This window comes from Mus musculus, chromosome 6 (genome assembly GCF_000001635.26).
Source record: "Mus musculus strain C57BL/6J chromosome 6, GRCm38.p6 C57BL/6J".
Taxonomy (NCBI): domain Eukaryota; kingdom Metazoa; phylum Chordata; class Mammalia; order Rodentia; family Muridae; genus Mus; species Mus musculus.
The window spans coordinates 54,003,498-54,019,123 of NC_000072.6; the positions used below are offsets into that span (position 1 = coordinate 54,003,498).

Below are 15,626 nucleotides of genomic sequence, written 5' to 3' on the forward strand. Positions count from 1 at the left end.
CAAAGCCTGGGCTCTCTTTTCCCAGCCTCTCTCCCTGGGCAGGAATCTCTGCTTCTGTGGTTGCCTCTCTTTGCATGTCTCTGCATACCGCTCCTGTTTGCATTAGGTCACTGGCCATTGCATCCAGGTCTTATACTATTCCAGTACAACTTCATCTTTACCCGTTGTAACTACAAATGCCTTATTTAGCATATAAGGTCCTATTCGGGGGTTCTGGATAGTTATAAATTTTGGAGACTCTCTTTACCTCACTGAAGCCATTTGGGGGAACAAAATACAGCTTATAGATTTAGATATCTTGAAGAGGGCTACCTGTGACACAGACACAAAGTTTATATTCCTATTGATAATGCCCAGTCTCTCAGCAGTCATTCTCTGGTGGACTGTTGTTTCTGGAGAGACACACCTGCTGAATCTCCTGAGTAATTGTGTCTGGAAACCAGACTGCTGTGGAGAAGGTCACCTTTGGGTGGGCCTCCAGCCAGCTGTGTAAGTACAGTTGGCAAAAATGTGGAGAGGGAAGATTTTAATGTTGGCTTTTCCATAGAGACAAACAGATTCCTCCTCCACAGTATTCAGTAGCTTTTTCTTGTATCACTGGAAAAGCTTTCTAAAGTCTTCCATAGTAATAATTCCAAAACATTTGTCCCCACGTGCCCATAACAACAATGAACTTAGTAGTTAAAGAATCAAATATGTGACTAAAAGTGGGGAATCCACCGATGCATGTGATGCCTCTGGCTGGCCCTTTGGACACGTACTTAAAAGAAGACAGATGTACAGGCAATCAGGGTATCCTATTCGTCTCTGCCTGGAATTTCTGAGGACAAAGATGAAAACATTTAGGGTGACTGGTTGATCATCAGTTTCCTGGTCTCTTTCGGTCTCTGAACCCAAGTTTTCCTTGTCAGATCAGAGCATGGGTCAGGCCAGGGTTCCTATCTAGAACCTGCCATTTGGTGACTCAGTCAAACAACTTAATCTTAGCTTTCTCATCCATAGATGCTACCTTGCATGGGTTTAAAGATCATATATGATATATATGATCATATAAGCAGTAGTTATACAACACTGAGGGTCAGGAAGTCTGTAAGATGCTGGTTGTATGATTGCAGGTCTTTCTGCTCTGCCATACATCATAATGGTGTCTGGACTCCCCTGGAAGGCTTGCCCCTCACTGCCCTTGAGCTGGTGCTCTGCAGTGCCCCATCTACTCCAATCAAGGAGCTGTATAGACTAGCTTGTTTACACACATCTGGAGCAGGTAAACACAATCCCAACTTCCGGGCTGGCTTTCATGCTTGTCGCTGCCACCAGCAAGATAAATGTTAAGGTAGAATGAGCACAAGAGGACCTCCTTTGCAGTAAGGTTTATGGTTCACGCAACATCTTCAGTGTTCACAAGAGGCACTGCCACCAAGATAAATATCTTCAGTGTGCACAAGAGCCACTGCCACCAAGATAAATGTGGAGCTGGGATCAACACAAGCTGATTAACCTTGTAGACAGCCACACCCCTCTGGGGCTGTCTGGGCCTCTCCTTGGACTTGTCAAGGCTGCTTACCTTGCTCTTTTCAGTATTATTACCAATCTTTGATGGATCATCTCGCAGCATGAACAACAGTCTAGAGGTGCACACAAAGGAAACGCCACACCCTGCACACACCACATAGACCTGGTTTTGCTTGATAAATCAGAAGCCAGATGCGGTGGTGCACACCTGTGATCCCAGCACTTGGGATGAAAGGCAAGAGGCTCACAGCTTCAAGGACAGTCCAAGTCATAGGTGGACCATGTGTGAGAAATCCACAAACCCCTAACAAACAAACAAACAAACAAACAAACAAACATCTACCTAAGTACATCAAAACTTCCACTTGCAAAAATGAAATTTAATTATTTTTAAGCATGCTATTTTTAAAAGGAGGTAGGCGAGGAGATCCAGCCGAAATCCCCTGGCCCAGCTGTTCTGTACCTAAAATGAAGAGTTTGTTACATGAGAGACAGGCACAGGTGGCAATAACCTCGCCATGAGACACTGGCAGATGCCTGAAAGCTCACTGAAGTTCACAAGTCTCCTGATACTTTCTAAGGCAGGGCTACTCTCTAAGACTAGCCTCAGGCTGCACACGAGTAGGAAGTTGTGGATAATTACATGGTAATAATTTGTAGTGAGTGCTTCTACTCACAGTTTGATCATCTTTTCCCTGGGTGGCTCGCCTCCTTATGCCCGGTTTATGTAGGAAAACAATGTCCAAATCGATCTCTGTCTTTTACAAGGGAGTCTATACTTCGCTGATGATCCCGATGGTTTAGTGCCCTTTGGCAGCAGATGCTAAGGCTTTTTCACAACAGGCACATTTGCAGCTTCCCACTGGCTATGGAGAAAGCTGGGAAACAAGATGCTGGAGGTTTAAGGATGAATTATAGGATTAATACAGATCTGGCCACTAAGGAGAATAGAGCTAGCCCTGGGTAAAAACCAAGAAAAATAGCCACAGCAATCGTGTTCAGGTGGGCTTATGGCTCCTGCAACATCCTCATAGATTCATATCACCTCTGCAAGGTACACACTGTGTGACTGTGAACCTGCTCAGATGCGAAGGTCAGTGTCTGATTGAGGACATGGCCTTAGGAGTAAGCTAATAGAGAATTGAATGCCAATGAAGGCACTTGCCAACCACATGACCTTGGCTGGGTTAATTCACCTCTCTAAGCTTTAGTCTTCTCTTGAACGTCGGGCTTCCTTTTGTATGCTTGTCCTAAGACTCAAGAAAGAAAATAGTCTTTTACCCGTGTGTGCTACTAGCAATGTCTATGTCCTGTTTGTTACTGTGTAATAACCTAGGCTATTCTGACTGTTACACTCAGGGAGGAGTGGAGAGGGCTTTTCTGAGTACATACTACTGAGCATTACAGTAACAACACAGGTATCAAGAATGGCTAAACCCATCAGAGAGTTCAGCAGCATCTGAGAGTGCTCATTCTGTGGATGGTAAGGATGCTCGTTCAGTGTATAGCAAGGACCACACCAGTGATTTCTATACTCTGCCTGGAGGAGCATCCCAATGGAAAGATACAGGAGAAGGGCTTCCCATTCCTCTGCTCGCTCCTTAACTTAATGGATTTCAGGCCTCGTTACCAAACTAACAAGGCCATTTTCCTCCCCCAAGGATTTATAGGCAGTTCACTGTTGCTAAGAAACTGGGCATCACTCGCAAGGCCCCATTCCTTCCCAAGGATAGAAACACAGTTAATGGTTGCTTGGGAAAGGGAGGCATTTTCTTCAGTGGGTCAGCTACCCATCCTCCTGTGAGTAACCCTAGATAAACTTACTGGGCCACTAAGCTAAGTTTGACTGGGATCTACTCTTTGTTTCTGCCATTGATGTCTTTTATAAGGTGAGTAGGTGCTCGATTGTTCCTGCCTCAAAAAAAAAAAAAAATCACATAACAGGACAATAGTATGCTAGGCAAGGTGTTCCTGTGGAGCCCACCAGACCCTTGCTCAGTGATTGTTAATTTAAAAAAACCAACCCTCACATTTGCAATCAATCTTTATGCCCTCACACACCTGAACTCTAGGAAAGCCAATGACTAGAACAACAAAGCATGATGGGGCAGAGAAGAATGGCTACTGTGTGCAAGGCGTCACCCAAAGAGGCTGTCTGCAAGCCGCAGCATGTCTGCTCTTTTGACATCAAGCTCTCTCTCCCCATTCCTGAGAAGCCTAGCCCTTCATCTCATTTCAAAGTCCTCCTGTGGCAAGTGGCCTTCCTTGCTAATCTCACACAGAGCAATCGTGTCTCAGCACCGTGCTCCATGTTCCAAAACTGTCAAGAACGCATCCTCATGATGAAGGGTTGTAGCGTGAGCTTGCTGCTTACAGTTCCAGGACCCACGGGAAGGCCACAGTCTAATTACAAATTGTAAATCTGAGACACTGTACCACCCAGTCATCTCCAAAGTCTACAGTCTCCACGAAGTCCACCTTTAGGAGGGAAAGAAAAAGGAAGGCTAAAATTGACCTAAAGATGGAGCGCTTGCTACGTCACTGCTCACACCTCATTTGGGTTGAAGTTTTCCCTGCAGCATCTGAAGATGCTTCAATACAGTCACCTCTAGTTGAGGTCATTAATGGGAGTGACTCTGGATTTTTTTTCTTTTGGGGAGTTTATTTTATGTAATTTATTTTCAAGTTTTTATAGTAAAGTTTATTTTTAAAGTCTATAAACTAAATATACGTTTGCTGTATTACTTTGTGTGTGTTGTATGTATGTATGTATGTACTCATTCCTTTGTGGAGGCCAGAAGAAGACAGACTCCTGTAACTTTCCTCAGTTTCTCAGGCGCTGTCTACCTTAGTTTTCTGAGGTGGGGTTCCTTCTGCCCAGAAACTTGCCAAATGAGCTAACCAGACCAGCCAATGGGCCTCAGAGATGTCCATCTCTGCCCCCTCAGGTCTGGGATTAGGAATGCATGCCTCTACAGCCAGCTGTTAGCTTTGGTCCATGCGTGCTCCCTCGGTTCTTCATGCATCCACACCAAGAACTCTATCAACCGGGCTTTCCCACGTCCCTGTGTTACAGTTTTGACCATTAGTGTGAGAGTGACTACTGCTGTCTCTCATCATATATGCAGGCATTCATGGCAAATAACCAGATATTCCTACTCTGCATAGACAATAACAGCACCCAAGAAGTCAGACTTCTTTATTAAACTGTCCATCGTTCCAGTCTGGAAATCTGTCCAGGAAATGATCAGCATGTGAGTCCTAAGGTTGCTGGGCAGGCTCACCGAGATGTCTCATTTTAGCTAAAGAAAGGACGTCTAACAAACACCAGAACACGAGTAACCCTTTGAGATCTTCATTTTCACACATTGGTCCTCATTGTCCCCTCTGTGAAGTCAGCAGGGTGTAATCTCATCTATAGAAAGAAAGCCAGCATCCATCCCAGCTGGGCTGCCAAACTGCAGGGAGTAAAAGGTTCTCCAGCTACTGAATGCTACCCTTCTTTATTCCCAAAAGAATAAGGAAGAGCTTTCTTTTCTCCCATACCATATGCTAAGCACACACTTAGCTTACATGACAGGTCCGCACATCTCTGTGAGAGAAGGAAAGAGAATAAACGAGACGCGCCCCTGTCTAAGCCTGCCACACCCACTGACCTCTGTGGGTGCTGTGTCCTTAGCCAGCCCCCGCTGTGTTAGGGAGCTACACGTATGCTAACAGAAAACCCGTTGTTTCTCTAGAGTCAGAGCATCTCTGCAGAAAGATGGCATTTTCTCAGTCACTAAGCCGAAGAAGCGGCTTCAAGTTGGCTTTTCACGGTTGTTTGCTCCGTCTGTCTGTTTCACGGGCTCGTCATTCATTTTGCTTTAAAAAAAAAATCATATGGATGCGCAACTGCGGAAATGGGAAGTGTTGCAATGGCCTCTTCTAGAAATTGACTGAGATTTGCATTTTTGCAAATGCCACAGCCAGCAAGAGGCTTTTTCCCCTCCTCCCCATAATGTTTCATTGTCGCTAAATATCTACTTCCTCTACCAATGAAAAGCCACTCAGTGACCTGAATAGGACCTGGTGAGAGAAAACATATTTTCAGTAACAGTGAGTTCATTTTTCTGCCAGAACAAATTAGTCAGTAGCTATCTCATGTCACAGAGGTCTTGAAGAGGCACTTAGGAGGTGTTAGAAAGACCCTTCTACGTAGATGATTAGAAATGGCATGTGCTAATGTAAGAGCAATCTTTTCTGCTTTTCCTCTTTCTGACTGAAATCATGTTTTTATTTGCAATTCCACTCCTAAAGAGATGTCTTTTGAAAAATGGTTAAAAAAAAAAAAAGAGCCAGAAATGGAGACTTTATGATTTAGCCTAGAGATGAAGGCAGCATAGGGCCAAGGAGATGAGACCACGACACAATGAGCTCATGCTTTTCTGTTCCCGTTGTCTGTACCAGAAACTGCTGTGAGAAGGGCTGGGGGCAGCGGGAAGCTCCTTAGAGTTGAGTTCTCTAAAGCAGAGTGAATGGTGGGGGGCTGCATTCCAGATTTGGCTTTCTTCCCTGGCATTTGGAAGAAAACAGTTTTGCAGCACACAATTAATTCTTGGGTCCCCTTTTCCTGTCGTTGTATCTCAGAGAAAACAACCCCTATGTTTCAGGGCTACTGAGAAGATTAACTAAGATACTGTGACCAAAACATCTGCTATCCATATAAAAACAGCTACAGGGAGCAAGAGTGCGATGCCTGCACCGGAGTGCGGAGAGCCGGATGCTCAAAATTCAGGTAAGAACATTTCATCTGTGCCACCTGGTTCTTACTAACGTTTATCTGGGCCTCTTCAGCGTGATCCACATGACTACCTCACACAAATAGTACGTTGCTTTTTTTGGAGACAAGAAGTTGGTGAGAGAGATGGCTTTAAACTTTCTATGTAACTGAAAGCGGCCTTGAACTTCTGATCCTTTCTACCCCTGCTTCCAGAGTGCCAGGATTACAAGCCAACGCCACCACACATACGATATTAATTGTGTGCTTCAGTAGGAAATCTACTCACTGCCTTGTTGAACCTGGGCCTTGTGCTAGGTAAGTGCTCCACCACTTAGGCGCGTCCCAGGTCTTTACCTCAACTTTCTTTAAAGTTTGGGTCAGTAGACTTGACCACATTGTTAACAGTTTAATATAAAAGTGTTGCTGTTCAGTAGGATTTGATTTCACCCCTTTTCAATATTTACAGACACTTAACTCTTAGATACTTTTGACATTCCAACAGATTTAGCTCTCTATAAACATTCCTTTGGGGGCTTTTTCTTTTATTCTGATAGTAAAACCTAGTAGGGGAATGCGAATTAAACCTGATTCCCAAATAAGATATCCTGCGGCAATTGAAATATCCTGTGTGCTTATTATCCCCTGTAAAGTACACTTCACCCCAGGGAATCTGCTGTAAGAGAAAATTAAAACCCAGCTGCCCGTTTTAAAGCCCATTAAGTCATTACGTGGCTCTTCAGAATGCCTAGCCTCGTTTTCCTGGTGGGCAACAGAGCACAGCTTGCCTGTCCAGCCCAGTGGAAAAGCATCGCAGACTCCTGCCCCGAGAGTCTTCGTATTAATCCTGTACCCAAGACTGACTCTAGGCATCACCCAGTTCCTTCCATTTGGACAGAGAAGGAAAATGAGTGCAGAAAAGGTCGGATGGTGTTTGCAGCTGGTTAGAAGCGGAGCACAGGTTGAGGACCCACCAATGCCACAGTCTAAACATGATGGTGACTGCTAGTGCTTCTCATAGTATGTTTAGGATGGTGGGGCTAGAAAACTTTCTGGGTTGGTAGGTGTGTGGGGAAATAATGAGTCATCTAGGCACACTCTTCCTGTAACCAGAGTTGTTCAGGTCAGAGCCACAGGCGCAGGTGACCCTTACAAGCTGGGCTTGAGCACTGTTCTCAATAGAGAGAAGAAATAGTGAAAAGCAGAGAAAAGAGATGAAGTCTGTGTGGCCACACTGAGAAGAACAAAGAGTTCTAGTGACTTCCCTGGGTCTATCTTAAGAGTGCTCATCTGAGGTTTAAGTTGAAATGTGGGGCATTGGGAATGTCTTGCTGAGAAACCCTGGTCAATTTATCATCCCATTCATCATGGTCTGGGCTCCCATCTCTCTGAAAGGTGGTCCCACAAGATGTCAGAACTGTGTGACCGCTTTTCTTGGGAGACAAGTTCTTCCTATGGCTGCCTGAGACTCCAGAGGAAATTCTAATTCCTGTGGGACCGTTGTGTCAGTAGTCTGATCCCAGCAGGCTGGACACAGGCATCTCTCTTCACACATGTGGCTACCTCAGCCTCCATCAGCTGGTGACACTCAGCCAGCTTCATTATTATGTCACCTTGCAGGAGGAGAAGCATGTGGCTGTAGACCAGCAGTTCTCAACCTGTGGGTCTCGGACCCTTTGGCAAACCCGTGTCTCCAAAACTACTTACATTACAATTCATAACAATAACAAAATTACAGTTATGAAGCAACAACAAAAATAATTCTATGATTGGGGGTCTCCACAATGTGAGAAACTGAATTAAAGGGTTACTACATTAGGAAAGTCGAGATTCACTGCTATAGTTGGTCTGACGAGGCCAGCCATTTAATTCAACACATTTTGCTTTTCACGGGGCTCATGTATCCTGGGCTGGCCTTGAACTTGCTATGTAGCTAATGATGGTCTTAAACTTCTGATCTTCCTGCTTCTACCTTTCAAGTGCTCAGATAGCACACAGGTACCACTCTGTCATGTCTGATCTGTGGTCTCCACCACAGGGCCAGGGCCTTGCTAGGAACCAATGCTCCACAGGCTCCCTGTTGCCTGAGCCAAATCTGCAGCCCATCTTTATGGCTCTGAGTATTTCAATATTACTTGGTTGGCTACCATCTAACATTTGTTGTCCAAAAATCTCTATTGAGCACCAGCAGTGTGTGAAGTATGGTGGCATTTAGTGGTGGCAGTCACAGCTGGACTGTATATTTTGAAAATATGTGAGACTATAAAGTAATTTTATTTACCCCATAATCTTTCTGTGGAACCTTTTGGCTCCTCTGAATGACTGACAAGGTCACTAGCATATTCTTCACCCTTATTCTTTCTATTTGGTATGTTATGCTAGTTTGGGCAACAACCAAACCCAGGAGTTGATCCATGTTTGAACCTAGTTAGTGAAGGACAGCCTCTTTCCCCTTTGGCTACGATTAAGTGCCAAATGGGGTACTTGGGAGAGATGTTTTGATTCTGAAAAGGTACAGAGATACAACAATCCTGACATCCTCTAACACCCAGATTCCTAATTTGGAGGTATTATGGGATGCCTGCTGTTGTGGTAGCCATCTGGTGGCCACCAAGAGGAAAAGCTCATAGATAGGAAGATAGCAGAGATGGAACCAGAGTTCTTAAAGAGAATTTTTAAAGTCAGCAAATCCACTCTGAAACCATTCTGCCATCTGACTTCTTCATCACATTCAAATTATGGTGTCACTTAGTCAGTTGATAGCAGATCAGTAGCCTTTGCTGAAGAACTGGAATTGTGTTTATAAATATGTCAATCTTGAGATAACACGAGGAAAGGTTTCATTTCCTTCAGCTTTCCTCTGTCCTTGAGTTTTTCTTACTTTTTAAAATTCTATCATCCTCCTTCTAACTCTGTGAACTTATTTTCTATAGAGATGCTTTGGCTGGCTGTCTTGTGAGATGTTATCTTAAGCTTCCTTTGGCCTTATCTCCTGTTTCCTGCCTAAACTATCTTTCTGCCTATGATTAACAAGATAGGAGAAGCTATTGCAGTTAGGAGAAAAAAACTCAACTGTTTTCAACCTCAGTGATGGGTTATTCCTCCCCCTCAGTGATGCAGATATAAACCAGATTAAAAGTACATAAAGACAGGTTTGTTAGACACTTTGTTCATTTGATCTAACTTGCCATTATATTGACAAAAGTTGTTTATGTTTCTTTGTACTTTGAAACATCCATGCACAAATCTCATAACAGTTCTATTGCTGGCCCTTTATGTCTGCACTGCCCCGCCTCCATTTTAAGGTCTTATGCTCTTCTTGATCTCCACTAACAAGATGTTTATCTTGATGACATTGTTTGGTTTTGGTCTTCTTCTGTTTCCTCTACTTTAATGAATGTATGGAGTATATTTATAATAGTTTTTATAATGCTCTTAACAGCTAATTCTGTGGTCTGTGTCATGTTTTGTCCTGTTTCTTTGGATTGGTTTTTTATTAGAATATGAGTATTGCTCTTCCATTTCTTCTGTTTTGCATGTGTAATCTCTCTCTCTCTCTCTCTCTCTCTCTCTCTCTCTCCCTCTCTCTCTCTCTCTCTCTCTCTCTCTCACACACACACACACACACACACACACACACACACACACACACACATACTCCTGCACAATCCATTGAGTCAGTTTAATGTTATTTATGTACTCGTGTTTATGGCTGACCAGTTGGGGTTAGACAACCTATCAGGAAGGTCATCCCAGATAAAGACTGATTCTCCCTCCCTCAGTAGCCATTAATTGCTTGTAGCTCTTCTTCTAGGGGTAGGGTCTCGTGACATTCCCCTGTTCATATTGGTGTGTTGACTGGTGTTGTCATTGTGCAGATCTTGTTTAGGCAAGCACACTGCTAAGATGTCATAAGTACAGCTTTCCTGCCATGTCCAGAAGGTACTATTTTGTACCAGGTACCCTGGTCCTCTAAATTTACAACCTTTCCAACCACTCTGTTGCAATGTTCCTTGAGCCTTTGTAGGGGTTGTGTTGTAGATGTAGCTGTTGAGGCTGGTCATCCCATGGCTACTTAGTCTCTGCACTTAGACCAGTTGTGGTGTCTCTATCATTGCTTCCATACATTGCACAAAGAAGCACCTTTGATGAGAAGAGAGACCTACATGTTTGTTTGTTTGTTTTTTAAACAAGTACTTGGGAGTGATTTGTGCTGCCGATTTGTTCCTTAGTGCCTGACCATCCACAGGAGCTTAGTCGACCAGGGACCATACCCTAAGGAAAACTGACTGTCCCTCTCCGTGAGCTATGGCATCTGTTAGAGGTGGGACTCGTGAGCTCCTTCCCACTCCACTGACTGGCTCGACCTTGTGCAGCTTTTGTGTGGATGACCACGGCTGCTGTGAGTGAAGTGCAGTGGTTCTGTCCCGTCCAGAAGCTTCACTCTGGCTCCCCCAAACCTCTAGCTCTTACGATCTTTCTGTATTCTCTTCCTTGGTGGTCCCTTGGTACATATGTATATAAGTCTTTTGTCTTGAAGACTTTAGGAACCTTTACTACATAGATGTTTAGCTTGTTTTCTAAAACACTGTACAGATCTCCTCTCCAGCCAGCAGTGTACAAGTGTTTTTGTTCCTACTTCTGTACTGATAATGGCTTTCAGACTATAGAATTTTGCCAATTTGGCCGGAAATTTACGATCTGTGGAGACTGTTAGTTTTTCTTAAACATGTCCACTTGCTCCCACACCCTCCACCAATCACATATGGAAAGAAGAATTGCACTTTTTGGTCCATCATGGGTTTATGTGATTTGTATTGGCCAATGAGTATGGCCAACACCAAGTTAGAGCAATTGCTTAATAATGTGAATATGCCATGGCCCTTTTTCCTCTGACAAGGAGGCCTTCTACATTCTGCTGAATGACCTGGGAATATGAAAAGCTTAGTGATCAGAACCTTAGAGGTGACCTAGAGAGGGTATCCGGTGGGAGGTAAGATCTTTTTGATATTGGTATAAAGTAGTGTATCACCATGTGTTGAATACCTCATTTCTATATATTCATAAGGCTTAGCATGTTTTGATATTTTCTTGGCCTTTGTTTTGTCTTTGTTACTTAGCCTGTTTTTAAATTGAAAAATGACTCCTTTGGCTTTCTCTAAAGGAAGAGACATATTAGATTCTCATTTTGTTGATTACGCTGTTTCAAATTTCTTTATACAATGTATGGTTTTCCTTATACTTCTGGATCATAAGCTATACTTTCTTAGAAAATTGCGTACATGAGAGGCTATAGGCTGTGGTAGTGGGTTTGTTTTGTTAAATGGAGATGTTGACAAACTGCCTTCTAAATATCCATGCTTAAATCCAAGGGTTAGTGCGGCTCTCAGCCTTTATCAAAGAGGCTTCCTGTTGTTGTGGGAATGGGCTGATGCAGAGACTCACAACTATTTAAAGTGCAGAGAACAGGTGGAGAGATGGGGTTAAATGGGACATCTGTATCATCCACTCAAGAGACATTCCTAAAGAGGGGCTAGGAGAATAGAGATGTACACCACACTAAGGCATCATTAATACATTTGGACTCACTGCAGTTGTGTTTACAAGCTTGGACCCAACAACATTTCATAATGGGCAAGGGAGTTGGTTCATAAGCCCCTCCCCCCCCCCCATTTTCCTAAAGAGCTATTGGAAGGTACCTATTGCTGGAGAAGGGGGGGTGATTTTTTTCTTCAGTGATGTGGCTACCGAAAAGTCGTCCTGACTTCTCCAGTAAATGGCCTCCTGACCATGCTCATGCAAGCACTATAGCTAAACTCACATCCTGAAAGGTCACATTCACAAAAATAAAAGGAAGCCTTGTTAGAAAAGGAGGGTTCCAGAGGGGAAAGAAGTGGGTGAGAGAGGTGAAAATTATTACAACTCATTATAGGAATGCATGAAACTGTCAATGAATAAAAATAAATTTAAAAAAAATTTAAAAAGAATACTTTAGACATGTGTCTTAGTTGGTGTTCTGTTTCAGTGAAGGAACACTATGGTCATAGCAGCTCTTATAAAAGAAAGCATTTAACTGGGGCTGGCTTATAGGTTTAGTCCATTATCATGGCCAGAAGCATGGTGGTACACAGACCGACATACATGGAGCTGAGAGTTCTATATCCAGATCCATAGACAGCAGAAAGGGAGGGATGCTGGGGGAGAATGTACTTTTTAAAACCGCAAAGCCCACCCCTAGTGACACCCTCCCTCTAGGTAAGGTGTGTCTCCTAATCCTTTCAAATAACGTCACTCCCTAGTAACCAAGCATTCAAATCTTTGAGTTTTCAGGGGCCATTCTTATTCAAACCACCACAACCCAAAAAAAGTAGACAAAGAGCTCTGATCACTTGACTGGATTTAGAATCATTTGGGAGATAACAGTCTTGAATGTATCTTTAAGTGTTTCCAGAGGTTTAACCAAGGAGAGAAGAACCACTCTGAATATGGGTGTCACCATCCTATCGGCTGCGGTCCTGGACTGAATAAAGCCAAAAAAGGGGAAAGCCTAGGACCAATGTTCACATCTCTGCTTCCTGCCTGCAAATGCTGCCGATGTGACCAACTACGTCATCTCCTGCTACCGCTACGTCATCTCCTGCTACCGTGCCTTCCCACCTTAGACTGTGACCACCCTAGACCACCAGCCAAGATAAACGTCCCCTCCCTTTAAGTTGCTTCTTGTCAGGTATTTAGTCAACAGCGGTGAGAAAAGCAACTGATGCAATGGTGCGACACACCAGCCTGAATAACCTTGGACTCCTGATAGATCTTGATTCATCTGTAATCCCTGAGGCATTCTGCAGCTATACGAGCCAGGCATGCAGCTTCATCTCTGCATCGCGGAGCATAAGGTCTCTCCATCGTGTATAGACAACCTTTATGGACAAGTGTCTGTCCACTTCCTAGTCAACACAGAATGTTAGGTCTCAGGTAGTACAAATATGCAACATGAGCTCTCAGCTGAGCTATAGAAAGATTTCTGGCAGTCAGATAAGAACAAATGTTCTTGAGGAACTCGTGAAATGGGCTTTCTGTCCACCAAAAGGAGTCAATTTCCTTGACCTACACACACACACACACACACACACACACACACACACACACACTAGCATCCTGGCCCTTCTCTCCTTCCCTAAACTCCCAGGCCTGCTCCAAGTCTCCCCCAGCCACTATCCTCCTTTTAAATGATTTTTAATGATTTTACACTCTGCCCTTGCTAGGCCACTTCTCTCACAGATAGGCCTACCTACGTCCAGTCTGTTTCTTTTTCTCTCTGCTCTGGACTCTTCCGGATACCTCTTACCCACAATTCTCTCTCTTACCTTCACCCTTAATGGATCAGCCACTCAGACAGGCAGATGTTTTATTATCTCCCCTAGCATACAAAGACTCAGTAAAAGCTCTTTCCTTCAGTCTGAACTATTGGCTTCCAGGGAGAGCCTGTGTCTCTGCTAAGCTGGTGACAGATGACACTCTCTTTTATGTTAAGAAATCATGGAAGTAACATAGTTTAACATACTCATAATATACTCATGTTTCTAAGTTATTTACTAATAAATGTGTTCTATACTTGTGTGTGTGTGTGTGTGTTTACATATGTTCACCAATGTCCTATGTGAGCTTTAAGCTCCTAAAAGGTTTGAACTGTTTCCCTGTGCCTTATCTGAAACAAGGGCAGCCCTAGTGATAGTCAGGACAGTGTGAGGGAAGGAGCTTAGGGCTTGATTGTTTTATAAGATGCTCTGATGGTTGTCAGAACAAACTTGTCTCATACTGAATAAAATTTGGAATGTTTTTGCTGTTTGACAAATTTCAGCTGTCTTCCTTTCTAGACTTTTTAGTTAAATCTATGTATTGTGTGTTCAGCACTGTCCTTTGAAAAGCACATAGCTCAGAGTGTGTAGTGTCCTGTGGATAAATGCACTACCATGCCATTAGCATCGTAAAAGAACCAAGGGTGAGCAAGCACTCTTCCTGTAGAGTTCTTCAATGGATCACCCAATTGAGTCACTTCTTCATGTATCAAGTATTTTGTCTTCCAGAATGTAACCATGGCATTTTCATCTCTCTCTCTCTATCATGATGTTTTAATTGTTATCTTAAACAATGCATGTTATACGATGCTTTGTGTCCTATATTATAAAACAAAAAGTACATGTATATGTGTATGTATATGTGTATACATACAATGTTTTGTTAACTAAATAAATGCAACTATCTTATTGTTCTGTTATCTTTCATCTATAACAAAATAGAAGATTAAGGAGGCCACTCGGGACCTTGGGCTGGTTCTGGCTCTCTGTGTCCTATCACCATGTGCAGCTGGCTTTGTCCTCAAGGCTTACTTGACACATTTGACCCAGGAAAGTTCCTCCCTTCCTTCTGACCACACTTGATCCTTTGCTGTCTGAAACTCTTCCTGCCCCCACACTGGGGCTGTCAGGAGGGACCAAGAGTTGTGAGTCCTTTTGATCTTTATGTCTGACCTTGAAGAATCCACAGAAGCCCATTTTCTAGAGTGGAATTCAAGGAATCCCCAGGGGTGGGGAGGGCTTCTTTGAATTCCTGACCCTGGTTCCAGTGAGTTTCCTGTCCACTTTATGCTCGACAAATGATTGTTGGTGATATTCACCTCGCTCCTTGTCTTCTAGCTGGCATCTTTCTCCCCTGCCTCAGTGACCAGGACAACACTAGGGATAAGTAGAGATGTTCCTTTATCATTTCTTTTATAATTACCAGGAAGAAAAATCGTTCTACTTGATAGTGAAGACTCTCCTTTATTAACTCTGGATGCTATGTGTGTTGGTTTATTTCTGCATCTTTTGTATTTTCTCAGTTGCTCACTGGGGGCTGAAGTGTACCTGTCCTCACACTAATATGATTTTGTTCACTGGAATGCATATTTGAAGAAAAGCCAAGGATTATGCTTGTCCACGGACCAAGTACTTTGAAGGAAAGCCAACCATTGTATGGCAGACGCATATCTTCTAGTAATTTCATTTCTCAACTCTATGGAATACTTCTGAGTGACTTTCTGGGATATTTAATCTTAATGAAGGGGACTGGGCTGGTCTGAGACTCCATGGATCCATTTCTCTGACAAATACATCCAATTCTCTTCCTGGCTATTCATGAGGTGTGTCAACCAAGATGAAGTGTGCTATGGTGGGAACCAGCTGGTCCTGTATCCAGTCCAGACTCTTAGCTGCACGGTCCCCACCACTCCTTCCAGATGTCTCCCTTCTTCTGGGTTCTAGCACCAGCTGGTTGGTTTCCTAAGACACGCTTCCCAAAGAACTCTCCAAACCCCAAA

The 15,626-nt window shown here is 43.5% G+C and overlaps 1 long non-coding RNA gene across 1 annotated transcript in view; it reads left to right on the forward strand.

The window, feature by feature from the left end:
• The window catches only part of 4921529L05Rik (RIKEN cDNA 4921529L05 gene), a 39,340-nt gene extending 24,807 nt beyond the window's left edge, over positions 1-14,533 (forward strand). The window contains exons 3-4 of the long non-coding RNA NR_110484.2: positions 6,165-6,289; positions 12,714-14,533. This is a non-coding gene — a long non-coding RNA (RIKEN cDNA 4921529L05 gene). The remainder of the gene's footprint in view (positions 1-6,164; positions 6,290-12,713) is intronic.
• Positions 14,534-15,626: the final 1,093 nt, after the last annotated feature.